Source organism: Mirounga leonina, unplaced genomic scaffold, assembly GCF_011800145.1.
Source record: "Mirounga leonina isolate KUSES-001 unplaced genomic scaffold, KU_Mleo_1.0 Mir_115, whole genome shotgun sequence".
NCBI classification, from domain to species: Eukaryota; Metazoa; Chordata; class Mammalia; order Carnivora; family Phocidae; genus Mirounga; species Mirounga leonina.
Window position 1 is genome coordinate 96235812 of NW_023270268.1, and position 21217 is coordinate 96257028.

General features: G+C 35.4%; 1 protein-coding gene across 13 annotated transcripts in view; it reads left to right on the top strand.

Annotated features, from left to right (window-relative positions):
• Positions 1 to 21217, top strand: part of ZBTB20 (zinc finger and BTB domain containing 20) — an 804401-nt gene that overhangs the window by 535334 nt on the left and 247850 nt on the right. For 4 of the 13 annotated variants that reach the window (XM_035000119.1, XM_035000128.1, XM_035000124.1 and 1 more), the window contains one exon: positions 9771 to 9870. The exons of 7 other annotated variants lie outside the window; for them this stretch is intronic. The gene's annotated coding sequence lies outside the window, so the exon portion shown is untranslated. Of the gene's footprint in view, positions 1 to 8666; positions 9871 to 21217 lie in introns of those variants that run through there. 2 more of the 13 variants (XM_035000120.1, XM_035000135.1) reach the window with 1 other exon arrangement.

Sequence of the window (21217 nt, forward strand, 5' to 3'; positions counted from 1 at the left end):
CCGTTAATACTAAAATGTTCTCTTGCCTAAAGCAGGAAAGATTTGGGTTCTTCCTTAGAAATCCTAGCAACTTCTTTGCTCTTCCTTAGAAATCCTAGCTCTTTCTTTGCTGGTGTATATTTTGTCTACTGATCACAGAATGAAGTGACAGAAATGAGGACAGTGGGACAGAAGTCCTGAGGAAATACCTCTGATCCCACCTCAGCAAGGAAGGCGCATAAATTGACTCTTCAGCGTTGGCTACCCCTGGCAGAAAAGAAATAGCTGCCTGCCTGGATGGCTAATAAGCAAAAGAATACTTGAAGGGGTTGTTTACATAAAGTGAAATCTACTATTGTTATGGAGATGAGGTATGTTGGTGATAAATATCACTCCAAGAGAGACCCACAACTCCCACCCCAAAAGGCACAAGAGGTAAATGGCCTATCTAGTTCTAGTTTTCTTATGACCCCGTCTCAGGGACATCTTTACTCAGAAATCTGTCTCCCTCTATTTTTTAGCCAATAAATTGTTATTCTTATTCTTAGTTTAAGAATGACTGAATGATTTATATAACGATTACTACCTTGACCTTCATAAAAGTCTATTTGCCAACTTTCAACTTAAAAGGACCCCAAGTAAGAAGTGTTAAGGAGTACTTTTTAGGACTCACCTCCAGATCTAGTGTGAAGAAAAAGCGAATACTGAATTTTGGATGTACATATGACAGAATGGGGACCATTGCCTTTGTTCTTTTTGAAAAAAGTGAGCTTTTGAAATAACTATATGCTTCTCTATAATCAAAGCCCTCTTTTCCCCAATAATTACAAAGTATATACTTTTCAGTTTCTACTCATGTAATAGTGACTTAAAAGCTACCTGCTTAACTAGCAGTCATGGATCCAGTGACCATTTATGTGTCCGGAAGTAATGAATGTTCGGTTTTGTATGTGAATCTCTTAGAACTGTATCTTCGGAATAGACTAGATTAGGGCTTAGATTAATAGATTAAGTTAATTATAACAGGTATAAGAATAGATTATGCTGTTAGAAAATACACCAAAGACCTTTATAGAATAAAATTATATAAAAAGAATAGGCTAGTAAAAAATTGAGAATAGGTTGGATAAAAGAATAGATAGGACTAAGTATTTTAGAGGACGATTCTCTAGAAATTTAATAAATGAGCTGCTTATTTAAAACATTGTTATATTTATATTAAGTGCAATTTAAAAATAAGATCAATATAGAAATTCAAACTCTTAGCCATAAATGGTGCTCTGTGGCCGATCACCCAGGAAGGCTGCCTTTATGCTCTAGCTCAGCTTGTGGGTGATGACACTTTCACATCTACCTTCATTGTCTCTTCTCTACCAAAATGAAACTCACTATTTGAGAAACTGTACCTGAAAACAACTATTTTAATACTTCTATCTGCAAGTTATTGACATGGAATCTAACTTCCATGCAAGGAAATATCCCAGGTAAACCCTGGTAAACTGATTTGCCAGTCTTCTGACAATGCTAGGACACTAGGTAATAACCAACCCAATGTCATCCTAATGTGTTTTCTTTCTTGGCCCAATGAGAGTTCTGGTGAACTAAGGCAAAGCTAGAGTTATGATCTCACTCCACTTAACTAGCAGAGCTTTAAATTTTATCTCAAATGACAATCAATCAGTCAAATTTCTAATCTATCTATTTGGTGCCAGGCACTTTAGAATTCTAAGGAAATGTTTATTAGGGGACCAGTCAATATGGAGAAATGTAGAAATGGTATGCCATTGGTGTCTGTCCTGGATTCTGGTCTTTGATTACCTTGATTATCTAGACACATGGTTTCCAATATGAACAAACTCAGTGTGGTCTGAATTATCGGTAGCATTTCGATACATCAAAACAAAAGCCATTTTAATTTAAAATTATATTTTAAGAAGGAGTAAGCAGGGAAAAGTGATGCAAAATCACATTAACAACAGGACACCAGAGATTCTAAATGGTTGTAAATCACTATTTTAGATGTTGAGGACAGGGAATACATGCTTTCAAAGTATGGTACTTTAATGCACAGTGGCCAAATAGCAATAATTTGAGACTTCAGAGAGAGGACAGTCATTTGAAATAAACACTCAGTAAACCAGTAAATAAATAGAATGTCATTAAATAACGATTAACGTTAGCCTTCTTCACAGGGGGGAAAACAAACCTCCCAAGTGGCAGTTCATTCCACTACTCCATCACCACATATAAATACATAGAGAGAGAATTTCATAATAACTGTACTAGCTTGCATATGTTAATAGCTGCTAAACTAATACCACACACCTGAACATACATATCCATGTTGCTTACTTTATGTGGAACATTTCTTCTCTCTCCACAAATTAGAGTCTGCAAGGGAAGGCATCTAACTGTGTTTTCCTGAATCTTCTTTTAAGTCTTGTATTTTCCATTACCCATGATGGTTTGGTAAATGTCACTGATGGACTGAAAATAAAGAATGACTAGCTCTGTGGGCAAAATAGCATCTAGAAGTAGAGCATAGAAAGTTAATCAAGAGTGTGAGAGGTAAAACAGAAATTTAAAAATAGCTGTAATAGTGAAACGTATAAGCATGCAAAATATAGACATTTCTACTATTTCCTCTGAGCATAGATCAGACACTTAATCATGCTTGTTCTGAATTCACTAAAATTTGAATGAGCATCCTAGAGAGAAAGAGTTATAAAACCCCTCCCAATAAAATTTAAATTTAACATTTTGAGAAAAAATGTTCTTTAAGGAAAAGTCAAAGACATTGAGACTTTTTTACGCATCTTAGAAAAAGGAAGGTTGAGATACTGAGCTAATACCAGTTTTTAAGCAAGTTAAGGGAAATAAGAAATTAGACTTTCTCTCTTTTCTTCACTGAGGACCCATTGTAATAAAATATGCTTATCCTATGACAGAAAATCTATAGGTTTGATAATGAGGTAGGTTCTTGATAATAAGCCTTCTGAATACTGAAAGGGAAGTTGTGGGACTGTCTTCTGTGAAGCTCTTTAGCTTAAACCTGATAGTTTCACATCTTCCTGTAACAATCTACATGTGTCAGGGAGAAGAGAAGGAATGATTTCTCTAGGTGGTTCACATTTTTCAGGAGTTTCTTCTCTCTCTCTCTCTCTTTTAGAGAGAGATAGTCTTATGCAGGCTCTACACTGGGTGTGGGTCGATCTCACAACCCCGAGATCATGACCTGAGCCAAGATCAAGAGTCAGAAGCTTAACTAACTAAGCCATCCAGGCGCCCCAACTTCTCTCTCTGTTTTAAAGTCACTGTTATTCAGAGGCAAAGCTGCTGGAAGCCGTGGGGACTTCTCAATGTGATTGGCGTATGTGAAAGCAATAGCAGTACCACCAGGGTTTTAGTGGCCAATTCTCAGGAATCACAGGACATTATCTTTGTTACGTATGGTCACATATGTCACCATCACACTAGGTTCTGATCATTTCCTTTAACAACTGATTTACTACAGTTGCTGTAGTACATCTGCTGAAAAAAATGTGCTTGTGAACAAAGAGATTAGAGCATATTGTTCAGTGTTCTGTAAAAAGTTATAAACTGTTGGTGGAAAAGTTATCACATTTCACCTTCTGCTTGTTGCTATCAGTACTCAAAGTCAAACCCATTACCCTTAAACTTACATCATTCACTGTACTAAGTGAAGTGTTTTTGATTCATCCCCAAAACATGAAGCCAGTAACTGTTGGTGGTATCTGCTATAAAAAAAGGCCAGAGGCCCACAAAATGCAATTAGGGGAAAGACATCCTCAATTAGGAAAAAAAAAAAATCTGCCACACTCTTTCTACTTGCCTAGTGCTCATCTAGGAACTGGAGGTACACAGGTAAATAAGTTTCCATCAGTAAAGAGTGTTCACAGACTAGTGAGAGAAACAGACATGTAAATAGGTAACTCTGGTACAAAGAGATATGTACTGGAGTAAAGGCATGTGCAAGGTACTGTATAGATTCACCTAGGACAATTCTGGCTTGTGACTATGGTCTTGATACAATTATTCACAGAGGCCTTTCACAAAATATGTCCTGGTTTGGACAATAAATTATATGGTTACCTTGTAAATAGCTATAACCGTCAAATCTGCCTGAGGTTGTCTAGCAAGATTTTCCACAGATTAGGACAGAAAATCGAAGAGATTAAGAATTCTTTGCCACACATGTTGTCTACATCCAAATGGAAATGAAAAACTTAGTAGACTGACTGACTTTCATTTCTTCCAGCACTGTCAGAGGAATAGAGTGGGAATTTAACTCATGTGGGGTGAGGAGAAAAGGACAAAGCAGGACAATCTAAACCCACTTACTGGTATATGATATGCACAAGGGGTATCTTTAAATGAGCCATTAAATTATGGATCCCCTAAAGCTCTCAGGATTGAAAGGTGGTGCGAGAAAAGACTAGAGGCCATAAAGGGCATCTTAGAAAGACAGCTTAAGGTTCAACATAAGGAACCTTATTTGGTGCCAAATTTTGTACAGAAGGGTTCTAAAGCAGCATAGGGTTGCCTGTGAGGCTGAGCCCCCTATGCCCCCTGTTGGTGTGCAGCAAAAGCTGAATGGCCACCATGAGCAAACTCAGGCACTAGGTCAAAACTCAGGCCACTGGTTATTTAGGGTTCTATACACATTGCTGGTCCTATTATTTTACATTTTGCATGGGGTCTTTTTGAGAAGCTTTTAAGTAAGAATCCTATTCTTGGGAAAATGCCTAGAAGCTAAAACAAACAAACAAAAAAGGTAGAAATATCATAAAAAACAAACAAAACAAACAAAGCACAGTTCGTGTGAGCTAAATGCTCTTGTGACCCACTCTGAACACACACTAAAAAGAGACCAGGGAATGTCAATACAGATTTCACTGACCTTATTCTTTGCCACTCTTACAAGGAAAACAGCTATTAGACACATAATATTCAGAGGACACACCTCCCTCAGAGGTTCCTACCTCTTGGACACATACTCACTTGCAGGCCAAGTTGCCTAGAAGTCTCTCGATTACCAGTTTGATTTGCATAGTTCCGAGGTACGTAGGGATGGGACCTGTGGCAAAGCTATCATTAAAGAGAAACAAAGCAGAAGACTGAACAAAGGATACATTCTGTGCAAAGTTTGAAGTTTATACCATCTCAGCGATCCTTGTCATGGTAAAAAAGATGTCCACCCCTTCCCCCACCTAAAAAGAATAGCAGAGAGTGATAAAAGGAGGCTCCCTGGAGGTAATACGGGAGTGAAGAGTAGGGGAACTAAAGACTGTACACATGAAGAGAGAGAAGGGAGTTGGCATGGACACAGGAGATGCGGCCAAACACCCTGCCTTCACAGCAGAGATACGCGATTAGGTTGGAATCACTTTCACCTCTTCCCCAGGGTATGCAAGTAGGAATAGGTCAGGCTGGGGCAAAAGGAATGACATCTTGATGAGGCTCAGCTTTGCCAGGGGCCTAAGAAAGGTGTCAATAGAGCTAGAGCCAGAATATTCTCACTGGTCCTTTTATATGAAATCTTGAATATCTACATTTACAGATTAAAAGGTTTTCCAGTACACCAGAGAGAGAAAAGTCTTCTGAAGGCAGTGGAAATGACTTTAGTTCTCCAGTGGTTAAGAGTATAAGGGCTTAAGAGTGAGGAAAGCTGGTTTCAAATCTGGGCTACTTAACAGATTTATGGTAACGTAATTTAAATTTCTCTAAGTTTCAGTTTCCACATGTTAAAAAAATTATAATGCATATACCACTGAGCTCATGTAAAGACTATATTACACATGTAAACTGTGTAACACATGTAGTGTCTGGCAAATAATTATTGACAATAAAATTTTCGTTCAGTGAGGACTGTTATCCATTTCCGTAACATTGTCTGGTCACCCATACCAAGCTCTGCCTCATTTTACGTCATTACTTTCTGTCTGGTCCTTGACATTCCACACTGTTTCAGCTTTGACCTACTTCCTCAGATACCATGGTATCTGTCTGCTTCAAAAACTTCATGCTTCTGTCTTCTTTGAAAGGTCTACCTACAATTATTTGTAAATTCAGTGCTAACAGTGTGCAAATATTTTTAAATCATAAAAAAAATACATGGCGTTTAGGAAATACTATTCTTGTCCTTGAACTCTGAAGGCACTCTTCATCTCTGATAATATTGACCCTGAGCCCAGTTCACACTGAGTGAACAAGGTATTATTATTTTATACCCTCTTCCCAGGAGGTTAAAATGACTCACCAAAAGTCACTCGGTGATCTCAGATGAGGAATCCAGTGAATCAGTCTTGAAATCTCAATCTAAAAATCTGCCAGAATCTCCATTTACTGAGAAAAAGTCATCCTAGAGAGGATGATCCCCAGTAAATTTTATATTATGATATTACTTTTTTTTTTTTTAACCACATGCTTAAAATGTTTTCTGGATCTGGACTGGCCCTCTGCTTACCCACAGAATACAGGGAGAAAGCTGTGTAAGTTCCCTTCTCCACAGTTAAAGCAGTCCTTGTCACCATCATATGTTAGATCACATGTCAGTGTCTGTGACATAGTCAGGCCTTGGCTTCTCAGGATCCACTCATTACAAGTGAATTTATGTGCCTTGAAGCATATGGCCTTGATATATGATCCTGGAGCAAAAGAGCAAGGTATTTCAAGCTGGCCACAATTTTATTGACTCTCACAGGCTTGCTTTGTAGTCATTCCAATAAACTAGACAAGAAATTCCTGATGCTCCAAGCTATCCAGTCTACAGGACTCCATTTCATGATTCAGAGTCCAACTAAACAACTCAAGAGTGCTTTTGTGTGACACTGTGACCACAGGAATAAATAATTGCTTAGCAATTTTCTTTGAGGCAGAAAATTCTAAACATGGAAGAACCATTTCCCCTTAATGGGAGCCAGAAATCCTGTAAGTGCTTGAAATGGCATTCACAAGTCTGAATGGTAAACAGATAAAAACAGGAGCGCACCAGTTGCACAAATGACTTGCTTGTCACAAACTTGTCATTGCAGTAATCTAACATTTCTTTCCCAGAGCCCGATGGAAACGATGGAACAAACAGGCCCTGCTGACGTTTTGGCTCTGCTAAGCCTTCCTCGGAGCTAAAGCATCTGCAGCATCTTCCTGTTCTAGACCCTTTATCTGTTGAAGTTAGCTGATACTGTACATGTCAAAGAAATGTTTGACTATTGCATTAACAAGCTGATGACAAGCAAGTTATTCCTGCAACTGAAATACTGCTGCTTTTAGTGGGCTGCCATCTTGACCTTCATCTTCTCCTACAGAAGAACCCTAACGGAGCGGAGCACTAGGGAGATACCAGTATTGTTGCCCGAGGCTGTACAGATAGACAAGGACCACCTGTTTGGAACTTAGGCACAGCGATATAGGGGACACACCAGGCAATTCCATTCGGGTTATGGATAGGATTTCCTGGTAAAACATAAACGTTGCCAACACATTGCACTGTCCCAAGGATTCTCGTGCTGGAATAAAGGGAGCTGCACAGAAATTCATTTTCTACTATACCTCCTCCATTCCCCACCCACGTGGGGGGGACCCATATATACTTTATAAAATGTTAATAGCTGGGAAAGTTAATGAAAAATGTATACCAGCTTCAAACCTCGTTTTTGCCAGTTCTTGGAGTTCCTCCCATCAGTAGCTTCTCTCCTAGCCTCCTCCTCATTCAGGATAGCATCTGCAACTCTCTAGACCTAGTCGGAGCCATGCTCTTGTCCATGAAAAGTCAGGTGGGTCCATTAGCCTCCTCACAGAAACCTTCGACAGCCCTCTCTAAGACAGCACCACTTCATCTCCAACCTCAGCTGCCAGCAGGGAGTGCTCATACGCTGTGCAGCTTCCAATTCTTGCCTTGCTGTTTGAGTAGCCCTCCTCCCTGGGGGGGCCCACCCCTGGTGTTCCTTGAGTGTGCAGTGTGGTGGGTCCCAGGCTATCAGCATATGGAGCTGAGTTGGAGCCTGTAACAGGAGCCTGGCCTGTTATGCCAGAGTATTCTGTCTCCGCTGGTGCCTTGGGCGTATCAGCCCTGGGAACAATGGAGCCTTCACCCTCAGACTTTGGCCTTTTCATAAAGCTGAGCGTCTCTTACTCATCAAGGTGTCAGGTGCCCTGTATTTTTTTTAGACCCTCGGTTAAAGGTGCATTGATATTGTCTTGTCTGGTTTAAATATTGAGGAGAAAAACTTGCATTCTCAGACTTATTTTCTGCTGTTGCCTCAGGTGCTTTCATTTTTAAAAGTCTTGTGTAAAAATGGTTATCATCATTCAGCCATGAGACTCATATTTCTTGCCAAAGTAGTGACTGGGCTTACCTTTCTTTTAGATTTGGTGAACTGACCACAGTACTGTCTCCCAGATGAAATGTTCTACTCCCATTCCAAATATCTCACACTGCAATCTATACCTCCGCTTTGTTACCTCAGAAGACAGGTGGGAAGGGTATGAGAGAGGGTCCTGTTTTTTCCACAGTTAAGGATACTACCCCTGGAAAAGGAGGTGAAGGTAGTTTGAGGTAGGGCACTTATATTTTCTGTAAAAGAACACATGTAAATGAACTATTGGAATTTTAAATGGAGTTCTAGTGACTTTTTCTTTTTAAAGTTCCTAATAGGATTTCTGTAATGATTTTGTGTTTTATTTTTTTAATAGAACTTAAATGGCAAAGAAATAATATGCTATTTTTGATTCAGGAAAAAAATAAAAGTCTTTTTTTATGGGAACTCTCTTTTTAAATACACGTTAGGGAATAGATAATGGCACCAACAATAAAAAATGTTCTCTCTTCCTAGTCTAAGGGATAGCTGATTAGTGTATGTGTACGTGTTTTTAATATGTGTTTACTTATTTGATTGTTTGTCTATTTATTTTAAGAAAGAAAAGAAGGAAGAGAGAAAAAAATTCTTATGCTAGAGTAATCTCATTAGATTCATCGGGTTTTAGGGCTGGAAAGGAACTCAATGATAGTCTATGACTTTGTATCACACTCACGCTTGAGAGATGTGGATACTGAGACCCAAAGATGTTTAATAACGTGAACAAAGATACACAACAAGATTGTGGCAGAGCTAGGCCTAAAATTTTCTTTTAAACAAACAGTGTCATTTGAATAATTCACAATGATGTACTTAAGTCTAACGGGGCATTTGTTTTTTTGGAATAACTGGGTTTGTGCCCTGGCTAAGCCAATTTAGGGATATACACTTGAATAGTTTGGAGACATTTCTTCCTAAGCTGTAGTTTATCTGAGTCATGTAAGAAACCATTACAATTTCAATTAAATGTTTTCGCTTATAAGATTTCAAAGAAACACTTACCCCATTCCCGTTTTGGCACCTGAAAACATGTATTTTTTAATGGGTCTGTTCCTTTAATAAGTATTCGTTTAAGTAGGTCATATTCTAACATTCTTGAATATAAAAAATCTTTTATCAGATTAAAAGAAATCTGGTTTTTATTCCCACTTTTAGCCATGTTTGAGTTGGTCCTTGTTGTCAGTTTCAACAAAACACTGATTAAGTTAAAACATCAATGTTTTTGTTCATTTTGGTTCTTTTAGTTTAGCACAAGGGAAAAATAAAAAATGCATTTACCTTTTTGCAGCCATGACAGTTACATACTCTATTTTTCATTTATGCAAAACTTTGTTTTTGAGGGTTTTCTTTTTGTTTCATTTCTCCGTTTTTGCATTTTCCAAACACCTGTACCGTGGCTGGTGGCGAGAGTAGCGGTGGCTGACGCTTTTCCTCCACGCTTTGAGGGGAAGAGAATTGGCTGGAATAAAACCTTGCCTTCCACATGGTCGACTTGAAATACGGCATTGAAAAGGTATCGTCTCTTTTTTCTTTTCTGAAACCAGAGGTGAAACGCACGAGCCAAGAGCAGTGTTGATGCCAAACCACCTGTTGATTCATATCAGAAAAGTCCTTGGCAAGGCACCCCCCACTTCATCTTTTGAAACCCTGACTAGATGATTTCTGTGCATTGGTAGCATCATATCAACAATATATGCTGCTGGTCACTCACTTAAGAAAGCCAAGATTCTACACGTAGTCAAGAGATGAATTGAAAGTTTTGCTTTTGCTTTGACAAAACAAGCACTTTGTAAGTACGTTTGGCTGTGAAGTGTTTATTGATTCCTGGAGTATTGGGATCTATCGTTAGGGACAGTGAAAAGAAGGTGACTCTAGAGCTTCCTTTCACCTTGATTAATTCTAGTTAGGAAAAGCAGTAGTCTGTCTTATCAATTATTTTAAAGTAAAATATTTCAAGCACATAAAAATATAAAGAATAATGTGAACACAAAAGAATCCACACCCAAATTAAACAGATATTTGGCACACTTATTTCTAAACCTGTTTTTTTGTCTTTTATTATTCTAAGTTACATAAAATGATGTACACAAATTAAGTATATAGTTTGATGAGCTTTCACGTAAGTACATATCCATGTGACAACACCCAACCCAAGATACAAAACATTCACAATACCTTGGAAGAGTCCCTTGTGCCCTCTTGAGTGTGATATTCTCCAAACCTTTAACAAAAGGTTAAAAACAAGCAAAACTATTCTGACCTCTATCATTATGAATTAGTTTTACATAAGCCAATAGCCATAGTATGGCTTATATAAAATGTATTCTACTACTGATATCACTAAAATCTGTTTGTTGAGTCTCTCATTGTTAGACGTTATTTCTAGTATTTCCCAATCACAACCAATACTGCAGTTAACATTTTTATACATGTTTTTAAATGGAGGAGGAGTTGCTTAACTATAAGAAACATGCATTTTCAATTTCACTAGGAATGTAAAATTTCTCTCCAAAGTGGTAGTAGCAATTTATACTCTCATTAGCCATCTGTGAGAACTTCTCCACATACTTCATAACATTTGGGATGGCTAGACTTTTAAATTTTTTGTCAATTTGATAGGTATTAAATAATATCTCATTTAAATTTTTTTTTTTTTTTTTTTTTACTTATAAACCATTGGGATTTCCTTGTGCGTGTTGCCTGTTTGTATCTTTACCTATCATTCTGTTAGGTCATTTGTTTTGCTATTGTTATTTGGAACGGTTTTGGTTTTGGTTTTGGTTTTGGTTGTAGTATTTTGGATTCTCGTCCTTTGGGCAATAGAGATTACAAATATATTTTCTTAATCTGTGTCTGTAGTAGCTTATTTTGAAAAGTTTCTAATTTTAATGCAGTTAAATTATTGATATTTTAACCTTTATAGTTTGTGCTGGGGCACTTGACTGGTTCAGTCAGTAGAGCATGCAACTCTTGATCTCGGGGTAGTGAGTTCAAGCCCCATGCTGTGTATGGAACCTACTTAAAAAAAATATATATATATATATGTATATATAGTGCTTTTATGTCATTTAAGAAATCCTTCCATATGACAACCTTCCTTTATTTTCTTCATTCCTTTATTTTCTTCTAACAGTTTAAAAGTTTGGCCTTGTACATTTAGATCTCTAAACTTCTTGGCATTTATTTTTGTATGTGATATCTTACATGTCCCCTATTTTATTCTTTTTCCATGGATAATCCAATCATCCCAGCACCATTTAACAAGTTAGCCATCCTTACCCACTAATCTGTGATGCCATCTCTTGCCTACATTAAATGTTTTTTAGGATCTTTATTTCAACCAGTAAACTGTTTCTCTATTTTTGTGCTGACACCACAGTGCCTTAATTATCATAGCTTTATAATATTCTTGCTGTCTGATAAGGCAAATCTCTCTACACTGTTAACATTCTCTTGGCTCCCCTTGCCTTTTGCTATTCAGTATAAATTTAGGATTAGTTGGTCAAGTTTTACAAAAGCCTTGCTGAATTTTATTTGTAATTACATTAACTTTAGAGAATAATCTGGGGGGAAATTGACATTTATATAAAATTGTGTCTTTCTACCCATTAACAGACTATATTCCTCTACTAAATCAGATCTTCCTTCATGTTCTTTAATAATGTTTTATAAGTTTTACCACAAAGGTCTTGCTAGAAGCTATTTTGTTAGATTTCTTCTCGTATTACTTAGATTTTTGTTCTTTCATGTGTAGATTCTGTTTTCCTTTTCATTGTTTATTGGTCATTATTGGTATATATTTAGCAACTTTGCTGAACTCTCTTATTAGTTCTAATGACTAAACTGAAAATTCTCTTAGATTTTTTTACATAGGCATGTATATCATCTGTAAATAATGACAGCTTCTCTCTTAAATTCTAGTTAAGTGTTCAATTTCTTTTTCCTGTCATATTGCATGACTAAGAACTTATATAGTATTGAATAAAAGCAATGATATTATGAATATCTGTTCTATTTCTTACTTTAATGGTAATTTGGCAAATGTGACTTTTGCTTAGCATTTTGATAAATCAAAATTATTGTGTTAAGAAAGTTTCCACCATCTATTTTTAGTGTGCAATGCATTTTTAATCAGGAATACCAGTCAAATTTTATCCAATGCATTTTCTGCATCAATAATATGATAAAATTACCCATTAATATGGTAATATTTTACATGATATTAATACATTTCCTGATATTAAACATTTCTTACATTCCAGGAAAAAAACTTTACTTGGTCCTGGTGTGTTTTTTTAATCCACTGTTGAGTTTAATTTGCTGATATTTTATGTAATATGTTTGTACAAGGAGATTAGTCTTTAATTTTCCTTTCTTAAACTGTTATTGTAGAGTTTTGGTGTCATGGTGATATTAGCCTCATAAAATAAGTTGAGCAACATTCATTTCTTTCTTTTTTTTTTCCTATTTCTGAAATAGTAGTCATATTAATAGGATTACCTATTCTGAAAATGTTGTTAAACTTGCCTGAAAAATCATCTGGACCTGGTATTTTCTGTCCATAGTGGGAAGGTAGAGTAGGGTAGACTTCTGAGTATCAGTTCAATTTCTTCCATGGTTACTGGTTTATTCAAATGTTCTATTTCATCTTAAGTCAATTTGAATACTTTTTTAAAGAAAAATATACAATTAACAGTTAATCTACACTTTCAAACTTATTGCATAAAATTGTTCATAATGGTCTCATGACTTTTAATTTTATCTTTAATAGGCCCCCCTCTTATTCCTAATATTACTTATCTGAGCCTTTTTTCTTACTCATTGTTAGACATTTTTCTGTTTCATTTACTTTTTTTAAAACCTGTCTTTTGATTTTATTTATCTACTTTATTGTGTCTTTGTATTGTATATCATTACTTTGTGCTTTATCAACATTATTTTTTTCAGTCTACTTCTTATAGTTTAGAACATTTTTCTTTTTCTAGATTCCTGTGTTAAATTATTACTCATTTCATTTCGATGCTTTTTCTTATTTTCAAAGATGAATTTTACTCTCTTAAGTTTCCTTCCAAGTTTTTCATTAGCTGCATAGCTTGTTTTAGTTTGTAGTTTTGTTCAATTTTAAATGTTTTGTAATGTCTGCTTGATTTATTTTTAACCCTTGGGTTGCTCAAAAGTGTATGTTTTTACTTTCTAAACATAAATTTACTCTATTTTTATTATTGATCCAGAATTTAATTGCATTATAATGAGAGGATGTGTTTTATATGGGTTCAATTAAAATTTTTTTTTAGTTTCTTTGTGACCTGGGACATGGATTTTACTGCTGACTTAAAATCTGTAGGTGGTTTATCTATTTCTCTAGTGCTCATATTAAAAATTTTATATGTATACCTAGCTATATATTTTTCTAATTAAAAAATAATCCACCTTTTAGTATTTCTGGCTTTCTCCTTAATGTAAAAAAGGTGCCTAGCATGTTTTATCTATTTACTAATTATCAATCTGTTATGATAATTGAATGGAGTTTTAGTTTTATCTGTTTGTTTTAAAACATATGCAAAAGTGGTTATCGTTGATTTTAACAGTTAATGCCTAATTATATATACTCGTATATTTAAGCTATTGCTGTGTCCACCATTATTCTTGGATGATATGGCTTCCTTTCTGGGTTCACTTTTCTTCGTGTTCAATTACATCTTTTAGTAATTCTTTGGTAGAGCCCTGGGAAGTATACTCTTTTTATATATCTAAAAATGTTTTTATTTTATCATTTATCTTAAACGGCAATTTATCTAGGTATTTTTGTTCAGTAGTTGAGGGTATTACTCAATCTTACACAGTTGTTCTTTAACTTATCATTACTTAAGAGAAATCTGCTGTCAATCTAGTTTTCATCACTTTGTAGGTAGTCTGTCTTTTCCCTCTGGTGACTTTTAAAAGTTTTTCTGTATCCTTGATGTCTTATAGTTTCTCTCCAATGTGTCTAGATATGGATTTATTTTGAACTATCAGTCATGAACTCAGGGTTTACTTTCTAATCTCAGGTCTCTAATGCTAGAAAATTCTCAGTTATTACCTTTTCCTTTATTGTTTCTTTGTTATTACCTCCATTTTCTTCAGGGATTCTTATAAGATATATATTGCTGTTTCCTAGTCAATTTACATATCTCAATTGCTCTTTCATTTTCTAAAAATACATTTTACTTTCTGTGATTTTTTTTCTGAGTGCATTCCTTAATATTACCTTCCAACTCACTAATACTCTCCTTGAAATTGCCCAATTTTAAATTATCCTATTTCATTTTTAATGCCAATGAACATATTTTTAATTTTTAAGATTTCTGATTGGTTCTTTATTCACCTATTCTTATCTTTTTGCTCTCTGTTGTTATTTAATAATTTCTTATTCTCTTATAAGTATGATTTTTTTTTAAATCTCTGAGCATTACAAACATATTCATGTTGAGGTCATTGTCAGACAATTCTATAAAATCAAATTCACATGTAGTGAATGTTCTAATTATTAGTTTTGTTGGTTGTTTTCTTATTAGATTCCTTGTTATGTTTTAGAATTTTGTTTTGCAGGTTAATGTGGGTCACAAGGCTTTTTTTTTTTTTTTTACTTGTCTCTTAGTTTTCTTTCTTCCTCTTTTTTTCTTTGTTCATACATCCCTGACTAGTGGTTTTACAGTTACCTCTATTGGGATTCCTGGATTCCTAGCCCCAATCCTAATGTTGTAGTGGTAGTTTTCAGCTTTTTCTCTTTAAGCGTATTTGATCATGAGGCTGTGTCTTTACCCTTCCACCTCTCAGTGCCTACAGCTCTATAAGCTATTGCCCCAGGTAGCAGTTGGCCATATTTTTTGCAGCCTCTTACTGAAGTAGTGAGCCAGCCTCAGGTCCACCATTTCATATGGAGCCTTTCGGCCTCATTACTCTAAGAACTAGACTCCCAGCCACCTCTGTGTGTTTCTGGGTCCAGATTTGAGTAGGCTTATAGCTTCAACCCCCTTTGCTGCTTTTAGTTTCTTTGTAAAAATGATCACTTTCTTTTTTAAATTTCACTCTGCTTCTTCAGTTTTCTCATTTTATACTGTATCAATTTTTTTGGTTAACAGTATATCTTAAGTGACACTCCTTTGATTTTCACCTCTCTTTTATTTAGATGTATAATTTTAAAACAGGTATTGTAAATAATAGTTGTTATTGAATGTTTAGCTGGACTAGACACTGAACTTTATAGGTACTATCTTATTCAATCCTCTCTATATTCAGTTATTTTTTATTCCCACTGTATAAACTAGGAAATTGAGGCAAATAGGCTAAATAAACTCCCCTCTAGGAAAGAGGTTATAACTAGTCAATGGCAGAACTAAGATTTGAACTCAAGTTTCTCCACTACCAAAACTAGTGCTCTTAAAATACCATTATATGTTTAGATTTTGTATTTAAAAAAAAAAAAACTATGCTATGGTGTTTGTTTTTTATTTTTAATAAATTAACTATTATTTATTTTTGTAAAAATATATCTGGTCCTACCTCAGAAATTTTATTTTATATTGTCTGTGTTTTTATACATCCTTGGTCATATCCTAGCCCCCTCTTTTTTTCTCTCCTTCTCTCTCTTTTCTTCCTCTTTTGATATATGATGGTTCTATTTGTTATTAATCTAGCAATTTAGAAGTTATAAAGCATAGTTTTTCTAATAACGATTACTATTATTTTTAAAACTCCAGTCCTATTTTCTTTAATTATCATCATTATTGAAATTGTATACTGTATGGAATGAGAAATTTAGGTTGCCATTTCTTCATTTCTCCTCCTGTTCAATTTCCCATTTTTTTTGTTATAATACATTACATCAGTTATAGATAATTTTTAGTTTTACAATACAGCTGTAAAGGAGGATAATCACAAAAAACTAAATCACTTATTTGAGTAGTAGAGAGCTTCTAACACAAAGTAGATACTTAGTAAATATGTGTTGAGTATGAAACGACTGTATCTGTTTTATGTATGCACACATGCATACAGAGAAAGAAAACATAGCTGCAATGTCATTAGAGTCTCCCTCTGCTGCTGATGACCCACCTATTCATTTAAACTTTGGATTTTATAAACTGTTGGGCCACCATATGATTTAATAAGTACTCTTTCTTTCAATTCTTTTGTTAGGCAAACACATGCTTTGTGAACAAACCCTTTGCAATCAATGTGCCTCTATGCTAGTTAGTCCCACTCATAGCTAGTTCCATCTTTGCCCCTTCTATCCTACCCTACCCCTATAAATAATAAGTATATCTGGCAACTCCCATTCTCACATCAGTAACTACCCTTAAGTTTTCATTTGCCAAATACTGTGTGATTCTTGAATGTAAAATAGTGATTAAATATCAATAATTGTATCATATTCAATTGCTAATAGCCTGTATTCTTCCAGAATACTTCATGTTGTTTACTCTAAATAGAAGCATTTTGGGGGGCGCCTGGGTGCCTCAGTTGGTTAAGCGACTGCCTTTGGCTCAGGTCATGATCCTGGAGTCCTGGGATCAAGTCCCGCATCAGGCTCCCTGCTCGGCAGGGAGTCTGCTTCTCCCTCTGACCCTCCCCCCTCTCATGTGCTCTCTCTCTCTCATTCTCTCTCTCAAATAAATAAATAAATAAAATCTTTAAAATAATAATAATGAAATAAATAAATAGAAGCATTTTTTTAAAGAATTTTATTTTTTTTAAGATTTTATTTATTTATTTGAGAGAGAGAGAATGAGAAACAGAGAGCATGAGAAGGAGGAGGGTCAGAGGGAGAAGCAGATTCCCTGCTGAGCAGGGAGCCCGATGCGGGACTTGATCCCGGGACTCCAGGATCATGACCTGAGCCGAAGGCAGTCGCTTAACAACTGAGGCACCCAGGCGCCCCTAAATAGAAGCATTTTGAAGTAGTTCTTATTGCTTTATTTTTAAGGATAGTTCTTAAAATCCCCAATTATAGTCAAAGGAAATTCTTTATAGAAAATGCTAAGAAAATTGGATTTTCCTTTGAATACCACTAGATATTAACAAGAAACTTAATGATGATCTGTAACATGCTAAAAAAATATGATGCTTCTATTGTAGCAAAGTAGACTAAATAAAACAATGTAGATTAACAAGAAAAAAGCAAACTAGTATAAACTGGGTCATTGCTGGTGTGCAAATTTTATGGAAATTTTAATGGCACATTTGATCAATTTATAAGAAGTGCATTATTTGTGTTTATAAGAACACTCAAGTTTCCTATGTGGCTGATTTTAACAATCTTTTATATGTAAGAACAGATTGAAATTAAACTGTCTTCCTAGCTGTTTCTATTCTTTAAATTGTAAAAATGATTTTTATTATTCTCAATTTAAAAGTCACTGAACTGGGAATCAGGAGACTTGGTTTCTGGCCCCAGTTCTGTCATTTAACTAGCTCTATTCTCTTGAGTAATTTATTGAACTCTTTGAGTCAGTTTTTTATTTGTAAATATAAAGAGTTGGACTTGATGCTCTGTAAAGCCCCTTCCAATTTTCATGTCTAGTATTCAGCATAGTATCTGTCTGTATCTCTATCATATATAAATACACACATAAAAACTTAACTGCATATAGGTTCCATACATCAATAACCTAAGTTATTCAACAGAATTCTTCAGGAAATATCCAAGAATGGGATTAATTTTCTCCTGAATAAGGCAGTTGAATTTAGCTGATAGATAAATAACTGGGAGCTATAGTAGGTTCTTGATCTGGATTAAAGCAGCATGGTATTTTCAAAAGTACTGTTAGGCAGCAATGTATAGAATGGATCAAAATGGAAGAAATCTGGAATAGAGGCAGGCAGAATGATGCCATGGTTCAGGATGAGATAAGGAGAGTCCAGAATGTAGTGATAACATCAGAGATGGAGTGGAAGCAAAAGATATGAAGATACTGAGATAAGTATTTGTTTAAAAAAATCTAAAAAGATTATGAAAAGAAAAATCACAGAAGAGGAAATACAAATGTCTAATGAACATGAAAAAGTATTATAACTCACTAGCACTTAAAGGCATTATTTATAAAAATAATACTTCTCAATGTTGGTAAGTGTGCAGTTAAACTGGCACACATATAGTGATGGTGGGGATATGTATTGACATGAAATTCCACAAAGTAAAATGGCATTGTATTATGAAGAAACTTTCTTTAAAAATGTTATCTTTTTGACTCAGTAATTTTACTTCTAGGAATCTATCTATCGGGAATAGAAACTCTAGACCGAGATTTATGTATAAAGATGTTCATCACAATGTCATTTACAAAAGTGGAAAAAGAGAAAAACAAACCTAAATATTTAATTGGAGAAATTATTGAACAAATTATGGGACATCCATAGATATCATTGCATATAAGATATTTTTAAAAATTCTTTTACTAGAGGGCGCCTGGGTGGCTCAGTTGGTTGAGCGACTGCCTTCGGCTCAGGTCATGATCCTGGAGTCCCGGGATCGAGTCCCGTGTCGGGCTCCCTGCTCGGCAGGGAGTCTGCTTCTCCCTCTGACCCTCCCCCTCTCATGTGCTCTCTCTCTCATTCTCTCTCTCTCAAATAAATAAATAAAATCTTTAAAAAAAAAATTCTTTTACTAGAAAATGTTCATGAAATAATGTAACAGAAAGTACCTGATCCAAAAGAAACTTGTACACCTAACATGATCCTAAATTTAAAAAATGAAAGTGTATGGTTATAATCGAAGGAAATACATTAAAATGTGAACAATATCTGTATGGTGGAATTAAATGATATTTTATTTCTTCTTTTTCTTAATTTTAAGAAATCTTAATTTTTCTTAATTTCTGAATGTTCTAAAAATACTATAATAGAAAAATAAAAATTTTAAGCAAACAGCAAATAATTTAAATAATATTAATTCCAAATTTGATGCTAATTCAATTTAAAAGATGAATACATGTTTACTACTTATCACCCCTTAATGGAATTAAAATGTTTTGCTTTTCCAATTTATTAAGCTTTTGAAATATCTGTGATACAGATTTTTGGAATCATATATTGAATATGATATGGCATGTATTTTCTGAATCAGACCACATTGTTTCTATTGCCCAGTGCTTCTCAGAGTCTCTGTTTGGGTTTTTTTTGTATCCTTGTATATTTGCCTCAGGTTATCAGTTTGTGCTCTGACGTTGTAGAACCTCATTTTCTTTAGTCTATCAGTCAGTTCTGACATTAATACACTCAGAGCACATGCACATGTATATGAGATTATCAGAAGGGAAGAAATCTAGATCACTATGTTTTCAATTGTTTTTAACTTCTAAATTTCTCATCCTATAGAAATTTCATAATCTAATAATAATAGCATTTTGAGTAATTGAGACTCATGAAAATGAAGTAAAGGACACAGACAATATGTCAGTATAAAGTCACTTTTATTGGTAGAATAAATTACTACTGATAAAATTTATCAAGCACCCATCTCAAGAATAGAATCTTGGCTACTCTGTGTAAGAATGAATAAACATAACAACTTACTTGGCTCTGTTCACAGAACTTAGCCAAAAAAGAAACCCAGTTAGATGCCAGGAAGAATGAACCAGATAAAGTTTTATTGGCTCAAAATACACAAGTTGAATTTGTCCACTCCTTTTCTAACAAAACCGTTTAAGTAAAAATGTAATCTTTTAAAATCTAAATTCTTTACACTAGCCAATGGCAAAGTACTGGAGTAACTAAACATTTCCAGACCGCACCCTCTTTCCCTTCTGCCAGATGAACGAACCACTCTCTCTCCAGCTCAGGCCTCCACTGACTACAAGTTAACCCAGAACTATTTATACACAAGCTCATCTCTTTTTCAGAACGGTAATTCCAGTGAAGGTAGAAGTTATGTCCTATTTATCTTTGTTACCTCAGGTTCTGGCCAAGTGCATGATTGTTGAATGAACTAATGAAAGATTAGCAGCTTACTTTAGATGATTTTAGTATCTATAAAGATAAATGAAGGAAAAATTAACTTGGTTTCAAATGTTCGCACCCTATGTATTATTATATAACCAGTTAAGTGATCAGTTAAGGAGCCCACTCTTGATCTCGGAGTCCTGGGATGGAGCCCCATGTCAGGCTTCACACTCAGTGGGGTGTCTCCTTAAGGATTTCTCTCTCTCTCTCTCTCAAATAAATAAGCTAATCTTAAGAAAAAAAAAACCCACATATTTTTCTGCAAGGCACAAAGCTAAGAGTTAAAGTAGTGTAGTTCTTTTTTTTTTTTAAAGATTTTATTTATTTACTTGACAGAGAGAGAGATAGCAAGAGCAGGAACACAAGCAGAGGGAATGAGAGAGGGAGAAGCAGGCTTCCCACAGAGCAGGGAGCCCGATGTGGGGCTCAATCCCAGGACCCCGGAATCATGACCTGAGCCGAAGGCAGACGCTTAACGACTGAGCCACCCAAGCACCCCTAAAGTAGTGTGGTTCTTAAGAGCTCTTGCAATGACTAGTATGAAACCCACAATAAGCAACTCAGTCTCTGAATTTCAGTTTCTTCATCTGAAAGATGGGAATAATAATAATGCCTCTTTCATAGCCCTTGCTCTGAAGACTGGATGAGATCTTGCATATCAGACAGCATCATGCCTGGCTAAGCCCTTGGGCTATTATTACTAGAATTAATTCCTCACAGGACAGCTGGTTGTACTTGCACATGTATCTTGACAACTGGGACAGAGGGTAGGTGTACCAGCAGGGCTCACACTGGATATAGAATCAGAGAGCTTAAGTGCATACGCCAGTGTGTTTCAAGCTTTAGAGTCTAAGAATTACTTGGGAAGCTCATTGAAAAGG